We start from the raw sequence: 26,548 nt of genomic DNA on the forward strand, positions 1-26,548 counted from the left end.
GATCTATCTCAAAATTTTATAAGGTGTTATAGTGACATCGAATTTTCAGATGATGAATGTGATGTGGTAGATCAACTTAAAACTGCAAGTGAAGTTATTGATCCTCTTGTTATTGATTCTCCTATTGAGGACATAGATGTTGGTTTATTTTTTGATGTATGTGTTGATGATGATGATATGGAAGAATGTGTAGGGAGCTGTGTTGTGGAAGCAGCATCTCAAGAATCACCACCTTTGTCAAGACAACCCTTAGAGGTTTTAAGAATTGATCATGTTGTGGAACAATGTGTAGGGACTTATACAGAGCTAGTAGAGTCTCGAGAATCACCATCATTGATATCATCAACACCTAAGCTAGAGCCAGAACCATCATTTGATTCAGAGGAAGTCACATCTACATGTTTAGAAATTTCAGGTATTTTTCAACAAAGTAAGGTTAGTATTTCTTGTGATCTTTTGGAAAACTTTATGGAGGTACCTATAATTGACTTTGTTGGATGTGATTCAGTTTTTATTACTTATTCATCTTATCTTGATATGGTTCTAGATCTATACTATATAACATGCTTGTGGGAGATTTGTTTTTCTTTTGGATGTGCAGATTTCACATGGGCCAATAATTGGAAGCTCAATCTGAACCGTCTTCGACCACCTGAAAAAATTTCCAAGAAGACGAAGATGGAGAGAGTTATACTTTACTTTGTCGCTCCTTTGATGAAAGCTCCCTCCATAATAAGAGCCCTTGGTAGGAGGGTTCTAAAATATCTTACCCCTCCAAGAGCAAGATATAGATGAATCTAATGAGGTGGTCGAGCTAATGACCTTAAACAAGTGCTCCTTGGGAGGCAACCCAAGGGTTTTTTTTAGTTAGTTTTAATTTGTATTGTAATTTCTTTTAGTTTGATGCATTCTTTTGATTTTGTTTTCAGGTTAGGTGCGAAACAGAGTCAGGCCGTGTGCTATACACGGCCAGGCAAAGGTTGCAGAGAATGGAAGTGTTTGGGCCGTGTCATCCAGACACGGCCGTGTGGGATCTCCCGAGGAGAAAAAGGTATAGGCCGGGTCATAGACACGGCCGTGCAAAGAATCCCGAGAGGAAAGATGGAGAGGTCGTGTCCCAGACACGGTCGTGCGAGGAATCCAGAGAAGGAAGAGGGGGAGGCCGTGTGGATCTACACGGCCCGTGCAAAGAATCCCGAGAGGAAAGATGGGGAGGCCGTGTGGATCTACACGGCCCGTGTAGGAGAACTATTAAAGTCTACCTCCTACCTCACACGGCCAGATCTTGGCTGTGTTCCGCACACCCACAACTCTCCAAAACATATCTTTCTCTCCCAATTTCTTAAAAACTCCTCTCTAATCTCTCAAGATCTTTTAGATCCGATTCTCCTCCTCTCTAAGACTTGGACTTTTGTTCTCCTAACCTAAGATCTTTTGTTCTTTGAAGTTTTGTTCTTTGAAGTTCCACAACTCTAGATAATTCTTCCCCTATCTAAACTCATCAAGATGTCCAATATTTTGAAGAGATTACGCAAAGGAGGTGGTGGATCTAGTGGAGACAAAGAGAAGGAGCCATCAAGAGACAAAGGAAAACAACCAGTGAAGGGCAAAGGCAAAAGGACTTCACGCGACGAAGGTAATGACAATGAATTCAATATTGTGTTCAGAAATGATGATCAAGTAACTAGATTTGCAATTCTTGTCAATAGAAAGATAGTGTGTACTAGATATATGGACCCAACTGTTCTTGATATGCTTGGAATTAGGGAAGATGTAGATTTGATGATTGGGTTTTTGGATTGGAGTGATATTATGTACACACATTTGCCTACATATCCTCGTCTTGTTTTGGAATTTTTAAGTTCATTGGATGCCCATTTTACTAATGAAGATGATTATTTTGGAAAAATCTCTTTTAGATTAATGAATCAAGAATTTCTATGGGCATTTAGTGACTTTAATTCTTGTTTTGGAATAACCACCGGTAGCCCTCGTAGGTTTGATCCAAGGTTTAATTGGAATCATTTTTGGAATGCAATAACTGGGTTAGATCAACCTTATGAGCCTTCAAGAGCTAAGGCCTCCCATATGCAAAACCCCATCTTTAGGTATCTACATAGAGTCATGAGTAAAACTATTTTTGGTAGGGGAGAGAGTGATGGGGTGGTTAAGAAGATAGAGCTTTATGCTTTATGGGCTATGCTTTATAAGGTTGAATTTGACTCTGGTTTTCATTTTGTTCAAACCTTATTGAGATCAGCTAGGGCATCATCGGGATCAATTGTTTTTGGTGGTTTGATTACCCGAATAGCTTGTAATTTAAATCTTGATGTTGATGGGTTGGAAATAATTCATGGTAATGACATGATTGACATTGATACATGTCTTGCTATGAAAATGATCGTTCGGGATGAGAATGGTTTCGCGTTTCCTAGGAGGAATGGTTCTCCTTTACCCCTTCCTTTTCCTGAACGAACTACTATTCGTAACCGGGCTAATTGGGTAATTTCTGAGTTAGATTTTGAGGATAACCCTTCTATACCTGGAGACACTGAGCCACATAATGAACCCTCGTCATCTGGACATACGCAGCCTTCTAGTTTTATGGAGCCTGCTAGGCATTCTTTTGCATATGGCACGGGATCTTCTAGGTTTGATTTTTCAGATTTTCGTACGTCTCTAGAATCACTTCATGAGAAGCAAGATTCCCAACGAAAAATGTTGGAGGGGCGCTTCTCTTTATCTGATGATCAGTTTAGGGAGGTACAAAATCATTTTCAGTTTACGAGGAATTTTCAAGGTCAAGTGGTTGAGTTTGTGCAGGATTATGATACTGATCAGGCTAGGATGAGAGATTTTATGCAGAGTATGACGCTTACTAGCCAACAAGTTGATGCTTTATATGAGTATCATAGATCCTTGGGTGAGATTCCAGGTTTTCCTAGTTTTCCTATTGGCCAACCACGTCGTAGACCTCCTTTCCCTCGTCCACCTCCACCTCCTCCACCATACTGATTTCATCGGGACGATGAAAAGTTTAAGTCTGGGGGGGTGTCATGTATTGTTTAGTTTGGTTTTCAGTTTTTAGTTTTTGATTAGTTTTTCATGTTGGTTCTTATTTTCTTTGCTTGTTGCTTTATTTTGCTTGTTTTTGAAATAATCATGGCAAAAAAATTTTGAGAACATCAAATCTTCACTTATATGCTTTCTTGGATTCAAGTGAAATGTTAGCACGATTATTGTCTCGATTCATGATGTTCGCATGATGCTACTAGTAAACTTTGTGTAGTTCTTTTTTCTATCTTGGGAAGCATTAATAAGCTAAGAATCTTATGGTGATGAGTTTTAGTTTTGGTTCAACCTTAAGGATTTTATCTTCACTACACTTGTGCTTGATGCTTGAATAGTTGATGTCATTGAAATAGTCATGATTCATCTTGTTTGCTTAGTACTTGGTTTCCATGGTGATTTCTCAACTTTCATTTTGGTTACTGGATGAGGCTCAAATCATTAAAGCTCATTTGGAAAAATCAAAATATCCCAACATGTGTGCTAAAAGTACATTTGTGAATAAGTTTTGCACAATGCAAACACTTATAAAAAAAAAAAAAATGAACAATAAGGGATATAAAAAACAGTTGTCATGAGTGGAATCTAGCAAGTCACCCCTTTGAGACCGAGTTAGGTTACTGGGGAAATGACTGTTTAGTTTCTCTTGAGATTGAGCACACCTTTGAGACCTTGGGTTAGTTGAGAAATATGAACCAAGTGAACGGTAAGTAAGTGTCTATCACTGGTTACTTGTCTTTCACTGGAAACATTAGGAATTCAAATTTGATGACGACTTGACTAGGACATGGATTGAAACTTGAAGGGTGTTGAGTTACTTTTACACTGCGCACAAGATTCTTATGCTTGAACCATACTTTACTTGTTTCCATGATCAAGCTTGTTAATGAAACTTTTTGATAGAGTTAGGAAAGTGCACTGGGTTTTATGAATGTGTTGTAGAACATATGAATTTAGACTGCAACATTTTGCTTGAGGACAAGCAAAGGTTTAAGTTGGGTGTGATGTGCGTAGATTATATACTCTTTTATGCATGTTTTACACACATTTACATACTTTGAGCATGCTTGATCTATGCATTTTATACTTCCAGCTTTCCTTTTAGCATATTTACTCTTTTGGTTCGGAGATCTGCTTTTTGTGCATTTTCTGTACACAGGAGTCGATTTGGTGAAGAATCTACATCTTTGGGCATGCATTGGAGGAAACGAAGGGAGAAAGCACCGGGCCGTGTACCTCACACGGCCCTGCACTGGTATGGAGCTCGGGCCGTGTGGAGTTTGGCACCAACAGAAGAGGAAGATGACATGGCCGTGTGAACCTCGCACGGTCGTGTCAAGATTTGAAGCCAACCAGAGCAGAAGCCTTACAGGGCCGTGTGGATCTACACGGCCGTGTGAGACTTCCAGAGACCAAGCAGGCTGTGGCCGTGTGCACCACACGGCCGTGTAGCATTTCCAGAGAGCAGAAGGGTTCTGGCCGTGTGGAGTCACACGGCCGTGCAGCTTTGGCAGAGAGGGAACTGGACATGGCCGTGTGAATCTCACACGGCCGTGTCACGGGGCCGTGTGGCGCCCGATTCCCTCCTCTATTTAAACCCTTCTTCATGAATTGAAAGGGGATCTCTCCCCCTTTGGGAGAAAGCAAGTTTTGGTGGTTTCCTCCCATTCTTGGGAGGATTTCTGGGCGATTCTAAGGGAGATCTCGACGATTTCGACTCCGGAGCGAGGATTGGATCCGAAGACAAGGCTTCTTCGTAGATAAGTTTTCTCTTTCCCCCTCTTCTTGTTTTCTTGGATTGGGGATTCAAGGAATGCTTGTAATCTCTATTTCTTAGGGTTTTCTTCCTTGATTCATCGAGTAGATCTTGTATTCTAGGATTAAGGGAGTATTTGTATGATGGATTGATGTAATCTCTTATGGATTTGCCATTTTCTTGTTTCAATGACATTATCTTGCTTGTATCAATTAGATCTTGAATGATTGATGGTGATTTGTGCTTAATTCTCATTCTTGATTGATTGTTTGGATTTCTTATGGACTTTGAACTGTCACTCGATCATCCAAGGGATCCACGTGACAGGTGCAAGCCCGTGTAAGGACGTTTGAGAGATAATCTTGAAGAGGAAATAGGGATATTCAAGAGAGTAGGATGGATTTTATGATTAGCTTCTTGTATCTTGATAGATTAATGAGTCGTGGGCTTCTACGTTGATATCCGAGGAAGGCATAGTAATAGGTGCACTTCTGTGTAAGGACAACATAGGTTCATGTCTAATTAATCCTATTTAGATACATTTCTCAGTCCTTAGCCGGTTGTCTATTGCAAGAGGGAACCGGCAACTTTCTACATGTTTGGCAATTGAGGGATAAGAATTGGTGAACCATTTACATTCAAGAAATCTTACAAAGAAACCGAAACTCCTAGAATCTTCCTTTATCATAACCCAAAACTCTAAACTCTTGTTTGTTGATCTTTAATATTAGATTTGTTTACCTTTACTTTGCTTTTGAAACGATTGGATAGTTGTTTAGCTAATTCGCATTGAGACATTTCTAGTGCTTATTCCAGTCCCTGTGGATACGATAATCTTTTATATTACTTGCGACATTTCCGTACACTTGCGGAGAGTAACACCGGTCAGCCCGTCGACCTAGCTGGATTTCTTGCCAAGCGTCCGGTCAACCCGTCGACCCGCTTGGACTTCTCGCCAGCCATCCGGTCAGCCTGTCGACCTAGCTGGGCTTCGTGCCATACATCCGGTCAGCCCGTCGACCTGTCTGGACTTCTCCTGTACACTTGATCAAATTGTCAAACAACAACAAAACTAACTTAACCTATTTGTCATTCATCAAAACCTAGGTTAGACCGTTAGTGCTACCCGCACCAACAATCTCCCCCTTTTTGATGGAATGACAACCTGGTTAAGTTAGTGAAAGAGCGCAAAAAAGAAAGAGCGCAAAAAAAATAGGTGCATCGGTTTTAAATTTAGTTTTAGTGTTTTCAAGTTGGTTTATCTAACTTAACCACCTAACCCTCCCCCTTTGGCATTCATCAAAAAAAATAAGCAAGGGTAAACAATCATAATGTAGAGTTACTTTAAAAAAAATAAATACAGTTAATCTTGAAAAACAATCTGAGTTTGGTTCAAAGTACAATTTTTAAATCCAAGGAAAAAAATCAAGTTGACTTGGGGGAGACAAGTTTAATTTTGAAAAGTAAAAAATTTTAAATCAGGACTTTCAAATTTTCTTTTCAAATTTAAGTAATATTTACTTCTCAAAAAGGTATAAATTTTTATGACTTCAATTTTTCAAAACAAAGCAAAAGTTAAACAAGTAAGATTAAATTTGCCAAAATAAATTTTTAAGGCTAATTTGATAAAAGCTAAATCTGCAAAGTTTAATTTTCAAGCATATGTTACAAAACTGAATAAGTTTAACTATTCAACTTTTTAAATCGAGTTTAAAAATTAGGTGAGATTCAAGTTCCAAGTTTTTCAAACACTTAGTTTAGCTGGTGTTTTAAAAATAAGTCAGTTTTAAAATAGCTGTACAAAGGCATTTTTCAAACACACAAAATTTTAATTAATTTCTCCCCCTAAACTTGATACTTAAATTTAAACAGCTGTCTAACCAATTAGGTACTAACTAATTATCAGAAGATAGTAGCTTTCACTTGGTTAGTCAGATTAAGTTGATTATAAGCAGTCAGTCTTTGACTTGACTGAAGACCTTAATCTGATTAATATCTGAGTTGTATTTAACGTCCAGACTTATGTTGATGCACCGAAATAAGCATCTTAAGTCCAGACAGTTGGCCTATGCATCTCACCCCTTTCTATGTTTGTCAAACACAAGCAAGGTAAACCTAAGGTGTTGGTGAGATGCTCAAAAACTAGTCCTATGGGTACATGCTTTCTAAGGATTCAAAACTAGTCTAAGGCCAAAACTGTTTTTGAAAATCTAAAAATGGAAATTTTTGAAAACACACAATTTTAACTTATAATTTGAAAGAATTATTTTTGAAAACAATTTTGAAATTTAAAATTCCTAGTCTATTGAGCACATCCCTAATTTTCGACGTAAGTTGCTAAACTCACTTTCAGGGAGTGGTTTTGTGAAAATGTCAGCTAAATTTGATTTGGACTCAATGTATTTGAGTTCAATATCACCTTTAGTAACATGATCCCTGATAAAGTGGTGCCTAATTTCAATATGTTTGGTTCTTGAATGATGCACAGGGTTCTTGGTTAAGTTAATTGAACTTATATTGTCAATTAATACTTTTACATTTGTGATATTTAAGTTGAAATCTTTTAGAGTATGCATCATCCATAATAATTGTGCAACGCATTCGCCTATAGCTATGTATTCTGACTCAGTTGTAGATAGAGAGCAACACAATGTTGCTTTCTACTAAACCAGCTGACAAGTGATGAACCTAATAATTGGCATCCACCACTTGTACTTTTGCGGTCTAATTTACATCCAGCATAATCTGAGTCAGAATACCCTATTAGTTCAAAATTATTTGTCCTAGGATACCAAATTCCTACATTTGTTGTTCCATTAAGGTATCTAAAAATTCTTTTGACTTGTGTCAGATGGGATTCCTTAGCACAAGTTTGGTATCTAGCACACATACTAACTGCAAATAAAATATCAGGTCGGCTTGCAGTTAAGTATAGTAGGCTACCTATTGCACTCCTATAATATTTTAAATCAACTAGTTTTCCATTTGGGTCATTATCTAAGATTGTGTTTACTGCCATAGGTATTTTTATTTCTTTTGTATTTTCCATTCCGAAATTTTTAAGTAATTCTTTAGTGTATTTGTGTTGATAAATATAATTTCCTTCATTTTTTTGTTTGATTTGTAATCCTAAGAAATAAGTTAATTTTCCTACTAAGTTCATTTCAAATTCTTTTTCCATTAAATTAATAAATTCTTCTAAAAAATCTGAATTTGTTGAGCCAAATATTATATCATCTACATATATTTGTGCAATAAATATGTCTGCATTTAATGATTTAACAAACAAGGTTGGGTCAATTTGACCTTGGTTGAATCCTTTAGATGTTAAGTAGGATGTTAGCCTTTCATACCATGCCCTGGGTGCCTGTTTAAGTCCATATATTGCTTTCTTTAACATAAAAACATAATCAGGGTGTTCTAGACTTTCAAACCCAGGAGGCTGACCTACATATACTTCTTCTTTAATTAGTCCATTAAGAAAGGCAGACTTAACATCCATTTGGTATAGTTTGAATCCCTTATGGGCTACATAACTTAGTAACATTCTAATGGATTCTAGTCTGGCTACTGGGGCATAGGTTTCATCATAGTCAAGTCCTTCAACCTGACTAAACCCTTTGGCTACTAGCCTAGCCTTATTTCTAGTAATTTCCCCAGTTTCGCTTAATTTGTTTCTGAATACCCATTTTGTTTCTATTATTTTCTTATTCTTAGGTGGTGGTACTAGGTCCCAAACTTCATTACGCTCAAATTGGGCTAGTTCTTCTTGCATAGCTATAATCCAGTCTGGGTCTAGTAGGGATTCATCCACAGTCTTGGGTTCAATTTTTGAAATTAAAGAAATTTGACTTAGGTTTCTAAAGGATGATCTGGTTTGAACTCTCAAGTCTGGGTCACCAATTATTTGATCAGTTGGGTGATTTGGGTTAACCCTTATTGTTCTAGGGGGTTGACTCTCTTGATGTTGTTCCTCTTCTTCATGACTTAGAGTTTGGTTGGTTTCTGGAACAAATTTAGGTGGTTGTGTAAGTTCTAAGTCTTGTTTAGTTTCTTCAAATTTTACATTAGTAGTTTCTTCAATTTTTAAGGTAACCTTATTGTAAATTCTATAGCCTCTACTATTTAGGGAATATCCTACAAAAATTCCATTTTCAATTTTAGAGGAGAACTTTCCTAAGTGTTCTCTTGTATTTAAGATAAAAACTGGGCACCCAAATACTTTAAAATATTTTATATTTGGTTGTTTATTATAAAACATTTCGAAGAATGTTTTGTTATGGGTTTTATTTATTGTTGTTCTGTTCTGTACATAGCAGGCTGTACTAACAGCTTCTACCCAAAAGTATTTAGGTAGGTTATACTCATTTAACATTGTTCTAGAAGCTTCAAGTAAGGTTCTATTTTTTCTTTCTACAATCCCATTTTGTTGGGGGGTTTTAGGGCATGAGAACTCATGATGGTAACCGTTTTCAAGACAAAAACTGTTAAAGTTATGATTTTTAAATTCTCCCCCATTGTCACTTCTAATTCTTTTAATTTTAATATCTTTTTCGTTTTCAATTTGTTTGCAAAATTTTATAAAAAATTTCAAAAGTTTCATCTTTATGTTTTAAGAATTTTACCCAAGTAAACCTAGAATAATCATCTATAATTACTAAACAATATACATTTCCATTTATAGATTTGAATCCATGGGAGTCAAAAAGGTCTAAATGTAGAAGTTCTAATATTGAGTTAGTTTGTGGCTGATTTGTTTGTTTGTGGGTGGATTTAGTTTGTTTGCCTTGTTGACAAGCATTACATATGGTTGAATCTAAGTTAGGTAATTTTGGTAAGCCTCTCACAAGTCCATTTAGTTTACTTATATTTCTGAAGTTGGTGTGAGACATCCGCCTATGCCATAACCAAGTTTCTTCTTTTTGTGTTAAATAACACTTAATGGAAGAAATGGTTAAGTTGATGGCATAGATGTTGTCTTTTCTAAAACCTTTTAGGCTTATGGTAGGATTATCTAGATGTTTGATTAAACACTCTGTGGATAGAAATTTAACCTTATATCTAGTATCACACAATTGACTTATACTTAGAAGATTATATTTAAAATTTTCAACAAGTAAAATATTTGTAATTATAAAGTCTAATTTTAATTCAATGTTACCTATACCAATTACCTTGAGTTTGCCGTTGTTTCCAAAGACAACTGTTCCTAAGCTTTTGTAAGTGAGTTGAGTAAACTTGGTGTGATCTCCAGTCATATGTTTGGAGCAACCACTGTCCAAAATTCACTTCGTTTCCTACAGTAAGTAGGATTTAAAGTTAGTCTTTTATTTTTGAGCAGACATTATTTAAGTTAAGTCTTAAAATTAAAATTTTGAAATTGATTTTTAAGTTTAAAATTAAAATTTTGAAATTAATTTTTAAGTTTAAAATTTTGAAATTGATTTTTAAGTTTAAAATTAAAATTTTGAAATTAATTTTTAAGTTTAAAATTTTGAAATTGATTTTTAAGTTTAAAATTAAAATTTTGAAATTAATTTTAAAAGTTTAAAATTAAAATTTTGAAATTAATTTTTAAGTTTAAAATTAAAATTTTGAAATTAATTTTTAAGTTTAAAATTAAAATTTTGAAATTGATTTTTAAGTTTAAAATTAAAATTTTGAAATTAATTTTTAAGTTTAAAATTAAAATTTTGAAATTAATTTTTAAGTTTAAAATTAAAATTTTGAAATTAATTTTTAAGTTTAAAATTAAAATTTTGAAATTAATTTAATTTTGAAACTAAAATTTTGAAATTAATTTTTAAGTTTAAAATTAAAATTTTGAAATTAATTTTTAAGTTTAAAATTAAAATTTTGAAATTAATTTTTAAGTTTAAAATTAAAATTTTGAAATTAATTTTTAAGTTTAAAATTAAAATTTTGAAATTAATTTTTAAGTTTAAAATTAAAATTTTGAAATTAATTTAATTTTTAAGTTTAAAATTTTGAACTTAATTTTTAATTAAGCAAATTTAAGCGTTATTCATCTCACCCGATCTATATTATCAATCAGGGAATCCTATGATTTTGTGAGATGAAATTGGTTTGATTACAGAGTTTGGTTTAACTAGTATTAGATTCAGGTTTAGTTTTGGTCTCTACAAACAGGCATTCTTCGGATAAACTTCTAAGCTTGGTGAGTCACATGGACGTCATTAGAAGTAACCAACCTTTCGAGGTTTTCCGAATAGTCCTATCCACAGAGCTTAGTACTAAATCTTGGTCTAACTGGTTAGGATTCGTTTAAGGGTAGCTTCGGTCAGTTCCACTTGGCCAAATGCACCAGATCGAAGCCATATCTTTCTAGACATGCGATGCCCAAGTTTCCCTAACGTACTATCATCCAAAAACTTCACCGGTACCATGATTCAAGTTAAACTTGGTCTCTAATCCTAATTACCCTGCCGGGTTAATTTGTTTTGGGTTACCCTGTCGGGTAAGTTAGTTTTGGAGGTGCCAGCTATTCTGGAGCCTCCCCCTGAATTATTGGCCATTGATTTTAAATTTTGGTTTTAGGTTTATGTCGATTCTTTTTATAGTTATGGTAAACTTGGTGATAATTTTGTTGATTTTTAAAGTGTTTAGATTTTGAATTTGATTCAGGTTTGTATTTTGGATTTTGGTTTGGTTTATTTGATTTTATATAATGTATTTTTTCTTTAGGTATATAATATTGATTAAGTCCTACTTGCGTGGTCAGACACGCTTTCGGAACCCAAGCTAGATTGGTTGATTTGTATTGGGTTATTAATGATTTGAAGGTTTTATTTGAATTCGACTTATATCCTAGTCCGGTTTTATTATAACATGCTTTTTGATTATTCAGGATTAAGTCTAAATTTTTTGATCTTGTTGTGAATTTTTCTAACATTTCTTTTAAATTATTAATCTCATTTTTTAATGATAAATTGTCCTCCTCAAGTGTTAGATCTTGAGTTGGATTTGAATTTTTGATTTGTTCCTTGAGGTTTTGATTTTCCTCAAGAAGTGATTTGTTTTCATTTTCTGTTTTAATTAATTTATTGTTTAAACAAGAAATAATTCTAAAAAAATTTTTGTTTAAATTAAAGTATACCTCATTCGGGCCTTCGGAAATGAGTACGGACTCGTGGCTTGTTTCAGGTTCAGACCCGTCTTCATCTTCCGACTCGTCTTCTGTTTCAGCTTCGTGGGCCATCAGTGCGAGGTGACTCTGATGTTTCTGTTCTTCTTCCTCCGATTCGTCCGAGGAGTCGTCCCACGTTGCTTTGAGTGCCTTCTTTTTGGTTGGCTTCGGTTTGTCGAGCTTCAGTTTTGGGCATTCGTTCTTGTAGTGTCCCTTTTTATTGCAGCCGAAGCAAATAACGTTCCTTTGTTCTGTGGAAGAGCTGATCTTTTGAAGGTCCTTTTTACTGAAGCTCCTCTTTCTCCTGGTGAACATTTTTCTTACCAAGTTCACCAGGTGTTCTTCGTCTTCGGAGTCTTGGTCGGAATCTTCTTCAAATTCAAGCTTGCTTTTCTTTTCTTTGGTGGAACCTGCAAATAAAGCTATACCTTTCTCGGCTCCAGCATTTGTTTGTTCATGTAATTCTAATTCACAGAAAAGCTCATCTAATTTTAACTTAGAAAGATTTTTTTTAAATTTTGTAGGCATCCACTATTGATGCCCACAAACTATTACGTGGAAAGACGTTTAATGCGTACCTTATTAAGTCTCTGTTTTCCATCTGGTGGCCTATCGCATGAAGCCCGTTGAGGATGTCCTTGATCCTCGCGTGAAGCTGATTCGCCGTTTCTCCTTCCTGTATTTTTATATTAAAAATTTTATTTAAAAGTAGGTCTCGTTTCGTTACCTTGGCGTCGCTCGTTCCCTCGTGCAGCTCGATCAATTTGTCCCATAGTTCTTTAGCGTTTTTGTGTGGACCGACTCTGTTTAGTTCTTCTCTTGTTAATCCGCACTGTAGAGTGTTGATCGCTTTATTTTCTGTTGATGCCTTTTTCTTTAAGTCTGCTGTCCAGTCTTCAGGATCCAGTAAATTCCCGGAGTTGTCTACTGGAATTTTATAGGGTCTCGTAATACTCATCCACTGGTCGAAGTCTGTCTTAAGGTAAACCTCCATCCGCTTTTTCCAGTACGGAAAATCATCCCCGTTGAAGAGTGCAGGGCATACTGGGCTGAATCCTTCTGTCTGAGACATTTTAGTCCTGCGCACAGACGAAAGAAAAGAGACAAAAAAATCCCAAGACTTGGTCTTGGATTAGTAGTGCGGGACGAAAAAATAGTAGACAAATCTAGATTGGTGTTGCACCAATTTAGATTTAATTGCAAAAAAAATGATATACCAGTTTAGAATTAGAAAAAAATTTTAAGAGGAATAAAAAAAAACAAAGGAAAGGTTTCACCCCCAGTCTGATTGGTGGTTGCACCAAATCAGAGCGGTACCTGCTCTGATACCACATGTAGGACCGTGATCGTTCGATAGAGGGGGGGGTGAATATCGATTCGAAAAGTTGAGTTAAAATATGCAGCGGAAAAGTAATTAAACACAGTTGTTTTTACTTCGTTCGGAGCCTGTGACGACTCCTACTCGAAGGCCCGTGGTCCTTGACCACTTTCGTTGGGCAATCACTATCAATTCAAATATAGTTACAAAATAAGTACAGGAAATGCTAGTGAAAAAATACCGACAAGGAAATTAACTAAAACTCGAAGGAGCACTTTGTCGGAGCTTGTTGGCGTCGCAAGAACGTAGAGTAGCAGGACCAGCAGAAGCGGAGTTCTTAGATACAAAGATGATTCTGAAGCTCCTGCCTGGGGCTTCTTTTATATGTTGCTCCGGGCGCCTGGATTCCTTCCGAGCGCCTGGAATGTGACGTAGCTGCTTAAATCGAGATGCTCCACGTGGCGACGACTTGGCTGGATATGATTTGCCTTCCGGGCGCCTAGATCCCTTCCGGGCGCCCGGACCTCCGAGCGCCCGGACCACCTTGTTCCAGAAAACTCCTTTTTCCTGCAAAACAAAGTTAGTTCGAGTCAATATATATCCTGCAAAATAGATTGTTAGCGCATTTTATAATAGTATGAATTAGCACAAATAATATGACTTAGATTCCGTCTTTCTGAGACCATAATCTAGTCACGATCTCGACTTAGACATCCGAAATGGATCTAAGCCGGATCGACGCCTAATGTTCCCTTCCTGGGAACGCATCCTCGCAGTCACTCCCCTCCAGTGACTTACCTCACTTACCTGCCAGACGTCCGGCCAGCCCTTCTACCCGTCTAGACTTCTTGCCAGCTATCCGGTCAGCCCATCGACCTAGCTGGACTTCTTGCCAAGCGTCCGGTCAGCCCGTCGACCCGCTTGGACTTCTCGCCAGCCATCCGGTCAGCCCGTCGACCTAGCTGGGCTTCGTGCCATAGATCCGGTCAGGCCGTCGACTTGTCTGGACTTCTCCTGCACACTTGATCAAAGTGTCAGACAACAACAAAACTAACTTAACCTATTTGTCATTCATCAAAACCTAGGTTAGACCGTTAGTGCTACCCGCACCAACAAGTATCATGGATCGTTATAAGAGTGTCATATACTTTCTCATGTGGCTATTAGTATGACTACTAGTCCTTAGACCTGAAGTCACCATGGTTCCCTACATAAGGAGTTATGTACTTTGGTTTCGTCAAACATCACCCGTAACTGGGTGGACTATTAAGGCGATTACTGGGTATGTAACAAATTATGCAGAGGGATGTCAGTGATGTAGATGGGATCTATCCCTCCTATATGACGGGAGAGACATCGGTATTCTTGATAGAGTGAGACCACGAAGTGCATGACCATGCCCAAATGAGTCAATATGAGATATTGAGCTCATTTGATTTAGTGAGTCTACTTGGAGTTCAGGATTTAGATTGATCAGAGGATGACACGGTCTATGTCTCACATTGATCAATCTAGATGTCTAGGATAGAAGGACACTTGTCATATATTGTGAGGAGTGACAATTAGTAGTCACAAGGTGATGTTGGATCTCAACATTCTTGTAACTTGGGTAGTAATGATGTATTGCTAGATACCGCTCATTACTTATGCTTCTAAATGAGTTTAGGGGCATTGCCAACGTTACAAGAACCTATTGGGTCACACACAAAGAACAAGTGGATGGAGATTAGGTTCATATGATGAACCAAGAGGATTAGATTCATGTGATGAATCAAATTGGATTAAGAGTAATCCTAATTGGGCGAATTGAGTTGGACTCAAGTTGATTCATGTGTTCAATGAGTCTAATTTAGATTATGACTCATTGAATCAATTTAATTAAATGAATTAGATTCATTATATTAAATTGGCTTGAATTAAATGATTGGATTAGATCAACCATGAGAGAGATTAAGTCAAGTTTGACTTGACTTGAGAGGTAGAGGAAGAGTCAAGTTTGACTTGACTTTATGCCTCATCATTTGTGACTTTGCATTAGGAGAACTAATGATGATGTGCCACATCATCACATGTGCCACCTCATGGAGGTTACAACTATTCTCATTAATGGCCTCCACATTAATTGTGATTAATGTGAAGGGGGTTACACCACTTGTAGTGGCCAGCCACTTGATGGAAAAAGAGAAGTTTTCTTTTGGTGAGTAACTCTCATTCAAGTCATCTTCCTCCTCCTAAGCTCTCTTTTTGCTTCTTCTCTTCTCTTGGTCGTGGGTTTCAAGCAAGGGAGAAGAAAGGAGAGTGAATCTAATCCAAGAAGAAAGGTTAGTGAAAGTCACATAGAGATTTTAGAGGAGTGTGTTCTCTTCTTTTCCTTTCTTCTTCTTCCAATCCCATCCGAGAGCATCAAGAAGTGCTAGCACACTTGTGGGGTCTCTTCTCCATCCTTGTGTGTTAGAGAACACATCTTGTTCATGTCGATACTTCTAGAGAGTTGTCTACTTTGACAACTAGAGATCCGGCATCTCCTTGGACAAGCGGGACTCGCGAAGGGCACGCATCGAAGGTATAAGATTTTCTCCATGTAGATCTAAGTGAAGATCTAGGTAAACTCGTACTCATAGTTTTTCGAAAATTTTTCTTTGCACGGATCCGTTGGCTAGGGAGTTTCGGGGTTTCTGCTACGCGAAAAAGCGGTTTTTGCGGTCCGAAAAACCCAACAACAACTTTGGTTCAGGGTAGATCATGAGGAAACCTGGTTTAATGGGTGAAAAACTCTGTTTACCGGATGCCCCGTAATCCTGGTTTTCCTGGGCAGCTTGGAGGAGATATAAAAGGGTCAAAAACCCTATTCTTGCATCATCTTTGGTTCGGGGACTTCGTCCCTCTCTTGGGGAAAGGGTTTTCTCCTTCATGGGAAACCCAAGATTTTCATCCACCATCGTCCCTCGACGTTCCGTCCATCTCCAGAGCAAGGGGGCATCTCCAAGACATCGGAAACCTCGGCAAGCATCGCTTCTTCCCTTCCTTCTCATATCAAGGGTTATAAGTATGTTCTTCTTTATGTTTTGGGATTGTTCTTCTCTCATAATGGAGTAGAAACCCTCTTCTAGGATTAGGGAGTATTTGTAATATGATGGAGATGCAAAACTATGTAAATTCATCTTGTTTCTATTCAATGACTTGTTAATGCTTTTGTTCATATTGATGAGTTGTGTGTGTGACCATGCATGCTTCGTTGATTGTTATGGAGGATTGTTGACCATGCAAGGGAATGCCCTAGAGCGTATTGATCAAGGTACCCTCGTGACAGGGGTAACCCTTCCTAGACGTCTAAGAAGTCCCCTTGAAAGAAGAAATGTGTAACGCCCACCCTTCTTACTCAACCAAAGGTGGCGCTACGTTCTTATACTACTTACGTACATGCTTTAGTTATAACAGCGGAAGAATAAAAACTTTAAAGAATTTAATTTATTAAGCATAATATCACATATTCTGATTTGTTCAAATGTGCATATGTTGATTCTATAACTAATCATATTAATTTGTCCGGATCATTCTTTGCCGAGCCACCACCACACACATCACTATCTGCTCCTCCTGTTGCTCCTCTAGCTCATCCAGCTTCTTTATCTGCGGTACAAGGAAAGTAAGCTATGAGCACTCATGGCTCAGTAAGTTCCTTTCCTACTCACTAAAACCGAATTCATATCATTGCATATCAATATCATGCGAGGTATCATAAGCATACAACATACAAGGGTATCATATTCATAGTCATATCATAATATCACGTGACATAATATCTAATCATCAGATAATTCAAGCACATATGTAGGCAATGCATCATGAATTTGAAAACTTATACTTATAAGTACTTGAAATTCATATCATCATTAGAGGGGATCCCGGTTTGTACCACATACATAATGCGCGCGCTTCTTAAGTATGTCCAAGGTAGCAAGTCTTGAACCCTACCATACATACATACTAGGTCCGAGTCTTACTCCATCGACCTAGGGCATTCAGAAGCCCATTTCTGACGAGGCCCGAGTCTTATTCCATCGACCCCGGGGCGTTTACGGAGCCCACCCTTGGTTCAAACCATACAAAAATAATTTATCATGCATAACTATCATATCATATCTCTAACAATCTTTCATGCATTTCATTTTTCATTTCTTTTCATTATGTATAGCATTTCCTATGCTATCACATATCATGGCATTTACATAACATAAATTTCATTCTTTTCTCATTATGTATAGCATTTCTTATGCTAACACATATCATGGCATATACATAACATAAATTTCATTCTTTTCTCATTATATATAGCATTTCCTATGCTATCACATATCATGACATATACATAACATAAATTTCATTCTTTTCTCATTATGTATATAGCATTTCCTATGCTATCACATATCATGGCATATACATAGCATAAATTTCATTCTTTCTCATTATGTATAACACTTCCTAGGTTCCTTTCCCTTTTTTTTTCTTTTATTTTCAATTATCTTCTAAACAAGAAAACAAATACATGATCCTTAACATTTCATAGGGAGAACCTCGTACTAGTTGGGTAAAACAATAATTTCCCTAGCCTCTTAAAAATATTTTTGGCCGAAATTCTAGGGTTAAGTACTCCTTTGATCAAGCATCATATAGGTGTAAAAACATGAAGAAGATCCCTTTTCTATGGCATAGAAAATCTATCATGTAGTGTAGACTTAGTTAAACCTCACTAGATTTCGAAAGCTCTTCTTAACCGAATTTTCTCAAACTTGTTTCTAGGTTTTAAAATCCTCATAAAATCTGAAAAATATATAAAAGCCGTGTACCACAGGTGAGGGGAAGCTTACCTTCTTCGCTTAAGTTTCCTAGAGTTGAGAACTTGCTTGGACCTTTCTTCCTTGCTTGCTTTGCTCGGCACCAATGGAGGAGAGGAGTGGCTAGGTCTTTTGGTGGAGAGGAGGAAGAAGAGGCTTCTCTTTCCTCTTGTGTTGCTCGGCAACAACAAGAGAGAAAGAGGGAGAGAGTGAAGAGGAAGAAGAGGTTCTTCCTCTTGTGTTGCTCGGCAACAAGAAGAAGAAGAGAGGGAGAGGTGAGTCTCGGCACAAAAGGGAGGAGAGGAGGAGAATGAGTGGGGGATGAAGTTGAAGTCACCCCTCCATGCCTATTTATACTAAAATGAGGGGAGGAAACTTGACTTGATCCATCCTCCCTATTCATTTCTCCCCTTAAATGACAAGAATATTCTAGAGAAATGCCTTTTGAGTTCTCTCTTTTCTTTCCCTTAATTTCTCTCTTTTCTCTCCTTTAATTAAAATTCCTATCTCTCCTCTTACAATATCCTCTCCTATCCCACTTGGTTAACACATGCATGCATCCACAAGAGAACCAAGGATCAAAACTTGTTTATGTATATTTTTATTTCTTTTTACTTCCTTTTCCTTTTAAGTAGAAAGAATCCTTTCTTATTCTTAACTACTTAATCCTTTCTCTCCTTATCAATAATTCTCCTATCCCCTTTGGTATCCTATACATGTTCCTTACAAGAGATCCAAGGTTCAATCTCTCTTCTAACATTTTATTTTCTTTTGTACATAATAATTCGTATATTACTATATTATGCATTATGCATAAATATTTCATACATATATATATTACCTCATATTTCTTCCTTTTGTCCATATTAATTCTATACATTTTAAATCATGCATAGATGATTTATACTCTCAACTTTATTTTTCTTTCATAAAGTTTTAATCATCTAAATCCATCTTAATATTTAACTTAGAATATTTACACCTTCTTTTCATTCGTACTCTCATTATCCTTACTTTCTTATCTAGGCTTTCTAGGGGTGTTACAAAATGATCCCTTAGGAATTGCTGCTCTTATAGAGAGAGTGCTCTAGATCGTATACCCAAGGGGGCCTAGTGATAAGGATAACCCATTCACGGATGTCTAGGACATTCTCTTGAAAGGAGAGGTAATGTGAGATCTCGGAAAAATTTAATAAATAAGGTTATTTGGGAAATAGCCTTATTGAATTTTTTCAGAATTTTTAGAAATTTTCTAGAAATTTTTCGGAGCTCGTAAGAAGGGTTTTGAAGGGATCAATTTCGGGTTCGGATAAAGCCTGTTTGGATACCCATTTAAGTGAGGAAAAGTTTTTAATTATTAGTTCTTTTCCTTTATTATTTCTCCCCAACCCAAATGCCGAATCCGTGCTCTTTTCTCCCCCAAATTGCCGATCCACTCCTCTTCCCCGACTCTCTTCCCTGACCCTTTTCTTTCTCTTCTCTGTGCTCTCCCTCTCTCTCGGATCACTCGACGCCGAGGCCGGAGGAGACTCGTCACCGGAGCTCGACGGGGCCGAGGAGCTGTATCTTATTGGGGGGTTCTGTCCCGTGAGTTCTGCGGCTGAGCGTCAACGGCGAGGTGGCTAGGGCACGGTGAGGAGCAAGATTCGTCGACTCCCAACCGATCGACCTCCGTTCTTCTCTCCTCGTGCTGCTCATAGTGCGATCCACCTCTTCACTGGCCGGATCTGGATCGAGCCGTGCCACCCAATCGCCGGCGTGAAAGGGGTAGTTAGGGCTCCGAAGGTAAGCGACTAAATCCTTCCCTTGATTTGTCCTCCGACTTGTGCCCTAGCACAGTCGCTGATTCCTTCTTGTCTCTTTCTGGTTGTTGCCGATCTTGGAGGTTAGGGCTCTATTTCGGTGTTGATCTTCCTTGATGGATTCGTGATCGTCTTCCAGTTCTGGGCTAGGAGAAAGCATCGGATTTCTGTGGATTGTCCTTGTGGCCGATCATTGCTTTCTCCTTTGTGATCCGATTGAATCCATTGAGGTGAGGTTCTGTTCTATTCTGTGGTGTTGATTCTTGATCGCTTTGAGATGTTTATTGCATCAGATCAGTAGGAAGGATTGAATCCAGTGAGGACCTGTTCTGTGGATTTCAATTTGAGTGCTGTGGATTGCTCTTTGATCCAGCAACATCTTGTTTCAACAACAACTTGAGCAAAGCAGTGAGGTTCTGCTGCTGTGGTGTTGGAAGTGTGATCGTGAGGTGATTCCTAACAGCAACCTTTGATCCAACAGTCAATAGGTGCTGTGAATCGAGGTATGTGAAGGGATGTTGATACTTGATGTAAATGCATGGAATTGGGTTTATGTGTAGGTTTGATTAGAGGTTGTAGTAGATGTTGATTATATCTAATCTAATGGATAAACCCTAATCAATTGTTAGATTAGTTTAGGAAGGATAATGGTGACGTGATTAGGGTTTTGCCCTAATTTAGTTTTAGGAATTTTATTTAGCTATTTCATTTGAATTTAGCTAAATAAATTATATATGTTGTTTGACACAGGACTCTGATTCGAGACAAGCATCTCAATATTGGATTAGAACTGGATTGTACCTTCTATTTGAGGTGGGTACCCTTTGACTTATCTTTTGATACTGTCTTATGATATGTATAGTTTATATATAATTACTAGTGGTAGATGGTAGATTTATTTCTTCCCTGGTCTTAGCTTAGTTGATACCTATCACATGCTTCTTCTGTTAGTTGTTGTACTTTAGAATTGGATGATTTTTACCTTTTGCTATGTTTATGTATGTTATGGAGATGGATAGATACATTTAGTGTTATTTTCCACTGGATCAGTTGCTGTAGATACTTGTTATATGTTGTTGGATCTATGCTGCTTATATCATGGTTATAGTTATATGTGTTTACCTTTTTGGCACGCACATATATGTAGGAGGCTTTGTTCAGGTATGTCATATTGTAGCCACATGCACCATATCACATGCTTGCATGCTGGGCGATTGACGACTCCATTATTGTTGAGCTCGTCGGCCGGCTACATGGGCCTGCACACAGCGTGTCCACTCATGGGTAGTGGCACAGCACTAGGGCGTGTATGGTAGTTAGCTCTGTAGTGCTCCGCTGGTCCGTTCATGGGTAGTGTGACTGCAGCGTGGTAGCAGGCAGGGATCCCTCCCCGTCATCGCGTACCGGGAGATGAGAGCATTGCGCTCCCTCACTATGTTTGAGGTAGGAGGATAGGTGTACTCCGACAGCATCCCGTCCACTCGGTCACTCTTCAGGGGCAGTGATGGCAGAGTGCACGGTGTCACAGCCCTACCCACTTGGTCTCACCATTGTGTGTGAGATGGCTGACTGGCTGACAGGGGTGACCATGTCATATTTCATCATATGCACAGATTGCATTTATTGTGATTGTTGCATATTGGATGATGCATTTTGGGTGATTGCATATGATTGACATGCATACAGGATACATGCTTATTTGCTCTGACTATTTTGTTTTATCTCTGTATGTTCACAGTCAGTTGCCCAAGCCTCGCAGGTGAGTACAATTTATTTCAGTTATGCATTTTATTATTATTCTTGCTATAGACTGTACTTTATGCCTGTTGCTAGATATTACAGTTTATTTCAGCTATGCATATCTGTTTTACTGTTAGGAGATTGTACCGTAGATTTTACTGCTAGTAGTTATATGTTGCTGTACATATTTATTGGATTACCTGCTGAGTTCTTTGAACTCACCCCGTTGTTACTATTTTTCAGGTTGAGGCCGTCAGGAGATATTCCAGTCGCTAGTCCCATTATCGCGAGGATTTTCTTTGTTGGATTATATTTTGCTTTTGCATCTTATATTCTTGTATTGTGGGTTTGTATTGTGGACATTGAACATTCGAGTTTGCTATTTTTGTTTTCCGTTGCGGATTTTCTCACTACTTGGTGGATTTGTTTTCTTCGTTGTAGTGGAGTAGGATATTTACATATATCTTCGAGGAGTCTATATCGTTCTTCCTTATTAAACTGCGTGGATTGATTATATGTTGAGCTGTGTGGAATGTTGATATAAACTGCGTGGTTTGTTTCTTATTTGTATTGTATTGTTCCGACCGTGTGTGGCCGAGGTATAGATATATGTATTCTGGATTCATATTGTCACCCATACAGGGGAGATGCTGTCGAAATTTTTTCGGACAGGGACTACCTAGGGCGTGACAGGTAATTCCTCCATAAGGAAGTAGGAACCCGTACCATCTACCTTTATCTTTATTGCTATTTACTAGACACGAACTCCTGTGATCTACCGAGGGGCCCTAGTGACAGGGGTTAACCGTTACAAGATTTCTCATGGATCGTCTCTATTTGATACTTAGGGATATTGACCAATCTAACTTCCTACAAGAGAATGGACATAGAGGGTAGAAACTAGGCAATCTATGTAGTATCTCCTAGTATTACAATGAAACCAAAATCCTAGAATCCATCTCCCAAAGCTCAACTCCCTCCAAGATTAACTCTCTCTCTCCTCTCTCTTCTTCTCAACCTTCTTTCCATCTCTTTAATCACACTCGGTAGTTCGCAAGTGCCAAAGCCAACTTTCGACCGTCTAGATAACTTATTTTGCAACATCTCTAGTACTTAATCAACAGTCCCCGTGGATTCGATATTTTTATTACTAACGACGAAACCGTACACTTGCGGTTGCATAACAATAGATGTCTCCCAGTACAACAGCTGCCACTTTCGTAGCATTGCCCATGTAGACGATTATCTCTACTTCATATAGTCGTCGGGTTTCCTGGAACCCCTGCAAAGAGTTGTAGACATGATCAGTGGGTCCTGTATCTACACACCAAGTACTGGTAGATAACACCGCTAAACATGTTTCAACTACTAAAGAATAAGATATACCTTTATTGTTCTCTCTCCTACGAGGACAGTCTGTCTCCCAATGTCCAGTCTGCTTACAGATGAAGCACTTGCCCTTTGGCTTCTTCATTCCAGCTTTAGGTCCAATACCTAGAGATCTATTCACCTTCTTTGCTGAGTCAGTTTGTTTCTTCTTCTTCTTGCCTTTCAACTTAGAAGAGGAAACATTTTCAGCAAAGTGAATCTGAGAACTATGACGAAGTATTCCTTTTGCTGCCTGAAGTTCTGTCAGAAGTTCCGCCAACGTATACTGCATTTTGTTCATGTTATAGTTCAGGCGGAACTGCTCAAAACTTCTAGGTAGCGTTTGGAGAATAATATCGACCTGGGTTTCCCCATCGATTTCTGCTCCAAGGATCTGTATTTCGTTCAAATAAGCCATCATTTTGAGGATATAATCCCTTACGGGTGTCCTCTCTGACATGGTGGCTGTCATTAACTTTCTCATTTCCTCTTACCTAGGAGCTCGACTATGGTGTCCGAAGAGTTCTTTGAGATTGTTCATCATGTCATAAGCAGTTAGTAAATCCTGATGCTGATGTTTTAGCACATTTGACATAGAAGTCAAAATGTAACACCGCGTCATCTCATCTGCTTTTGCCCATTTCTTATGAGCCTCAATCTCCTCTACACTAGAATCAATATTAGGCACATTAGGACAGACCTCCAACAGTACAAACTTATAGCCTTCAGCAGTTAGGACAATGTCCAGGTTTCTTTTCCAATCTATGTAATTGGGACCAGTGAGTTTGTTCTCTTTCAGTATAATGGCCAGTGGGTTGAAAGTCATCCTAAGAATCACAAAACAAACTTTGGTCAAGATTCTAAATTTAGAATAATATTGATTCCTCAAACAATACTATATAAATTTACCAACACCTCAAAACACCGTGAATTTTGCATGCCACGTTAGTGTGGATGCATACAAATTCAACATTTGTAAGAGGAGGGTCTTACCCATTAATTTTATTGTCTTTTCATCCTAACTTTATGAAAAATAAAATTAATAGTTAGTTTTCCTTTGGTCACACAAAACAATAGCAGTGAATCCGTTGGAGAGGATACTATTGAATGCATCTAAGTGTATATCATTACTTGATACTTAGTCCATTAAATACGATTGTGCCCCTTCAGTTGGAGAATATCACACGCTCCTAAATAATTTCCTATAACCATCCATAAATGAAGTTTGATCTAGTGATCCGCAACAAACCCATCCGTTGTGGAGGGAGGCACTCAGAGCCAACACGCAAGCTTGTTACATCATTTACAAACCAGTAATGGAGACCGTGGAATTTATTTAAAAAATCTCTCTCTCACTTAGTTATTTAAGGTGAGGAATTTTAACCTAGCAAGCACACATCACACACATAATAGTAAATAAAAGCAATAAATATAGAAATTAATTTTCCAACTATTATGGCCTTTTCCATCGTTGTCCTTCGCATGCTGCCAGCCCTAGGGTTTATGTCATTGGGCCCATCGAGCTTCCTTTTCCGCTGCGCCTCTGGTCCTTCAATAGTACCACGCCTCGCAAAGATACGATCCACGACAAAAAAATAAAATTTTACAAACATCGATCCTATATTCCACAAGTGAATGTACATCAAGTCTAGATCAAACATAAATGTAAAATCTTTGGGCTAATACAGCTCCTACTGTATCAGTTAAATACAAAATGCACACACAATAAAATGCCCTTGACATGTCCAAGGGTCCAATCACACACAATAACCATAAGCCATAATAGTTGGATCCTGCAACCACAGAGTTAGCATATCCTACTATTATCCTACCAAAATTATGTATGACATATGCATAATTAAACTAAAAACCAAATACACAGAGGCAAACCCTAGCTCTGATACCAATTGTTGGTTGGTCCTAGGAAGATCGTACCAGTTCCACTGTACAAAAATTTTGTACAAGTCCTGAACCTTTCCTAACAACCTATTGTGTTCTTTAGAAATTAAATTCGGAATCGCAAATGAAACTTAACATTATTGATTCCAAATTTAACTTATATGTTCTTAATGGTTTAGACCAAACGATGCTTAACATTATTGATCGAAATCCACCTATGTTATAAATTCAATTAAATATTAATTTCTAAAATTGGTTTCCAGGACTGCATGGTGAAGTACTAGACCTTCTTGGGTATGGGATCATCCACCACCGCCTAGACAAAGCCTTTTAAAGAAATCTAATATTTAATTTCCTTATATAACTTTAGGTTTAACCAAAAGAAACAATCGAATCACAAATTCGAAAAGACAAAACAAAAGAAACACAACTTCGAATATCTAATATGAAAATCTAGAATCACTAGCCTCTTGTGTTTGGAATTCATACAAAGAAAAATTAGTATGATGCAGGAAACAATTACTAGTTATACCTTTCTTTGTAAGCAACAATCTCTTGATCTTCTACCGTATTCCTCTTCTTATCTTGGACGTTGTTTGGACAACGATCTACCAAGATGAAAACCACGAACACCTTCCTTCTTGCAAGATTTGGCCACCAACCTTCAAGCTCTAAGGGACACAAGAGCAAAGCCTCCTTTCTCTCCTTCTTCTCCTAGCTAGAACCGGCCACCAAGGACTTCTCTTGTGTTGATGCCGCAGGCCACCAAGGAGGAAGAGAAAAGGAGAAGAGCAAGGAGCTTATGGTCGGCCACCACCAAGGAAGAGAGGAGAGGAAAATAGAATAGAGTTGTTTTTTATGAAGGCACCTCCTCCCTCTCTTTTATAATCCTTGGTCTTGGCAAATAATGAAAATTTAAATAAAAATTTCCTTATTTTCTTTGCCATGAAAAGGAAAATTTAATTGATTAAAAATAATTTCCTTTTCTTATATTAAGTGGTCGGTCACTTCATAACTCCAAGCAAGGAAAGTTTTAATAACACAAGAATTAAAACTTCCTAATTTGCTTCCGAAATTTTAATAAAAATTTATCCAATAATTTTTCCCTTCATAGTTGGTTATAAAAGAAAATTTTATAAATTAAAATCTCTCTATTAAAACATGTGGATGATTTTCAAAAAGGAAAGTTTTCTCTAAAATTAAAATCTTCTTTTCAATCTACAAATAAGGAAAGCTATCAAATCTTTTCTTAATCTTTTGTAGAAACTTATAAAAGGAAATATTTAATTTTAAAACTCTCTTTTTAAATCATGAACAAGGTTACAAAAAAGGAAAGTTTTATCAAAAAATTAAAATCTTCCTTTCAACTACAAATAAGGAAAGACATCAAATCTTTCACTTAATCTTTTGTAGAAGGAAAGATTTAAACTTTAAACTCTCTTTTAAAACCATGATATCCACATAAGAAAAGATTTTAAATAAAATCCCTTTTATTTATCTAGTGGCCGGCCACCTAAACTTGGGATCCAATCTTTGGCCGACCACCTTAAATTGGCTCTGCCCTTAGCTTTGGCAGGCCCTAGCTTGGGCTCCAAGCTAGCTTGGCTGACCACC

This window comes from Zingiber officinale, chromosome 11A (genome assembly GCF_018446385.1).
Source record: "Zingiber officinale cultivar Zhangliang chromosome 11A, Zo_v1.1, whole genome shotgun sequence".
NCBI classification, from domain to species: Eukaryota; Viridiplantae; Streptophyta; class Magnoliopsida; order Zingiberales; family Zingiberaceae; genus Zingiber; species Zingiber officinale.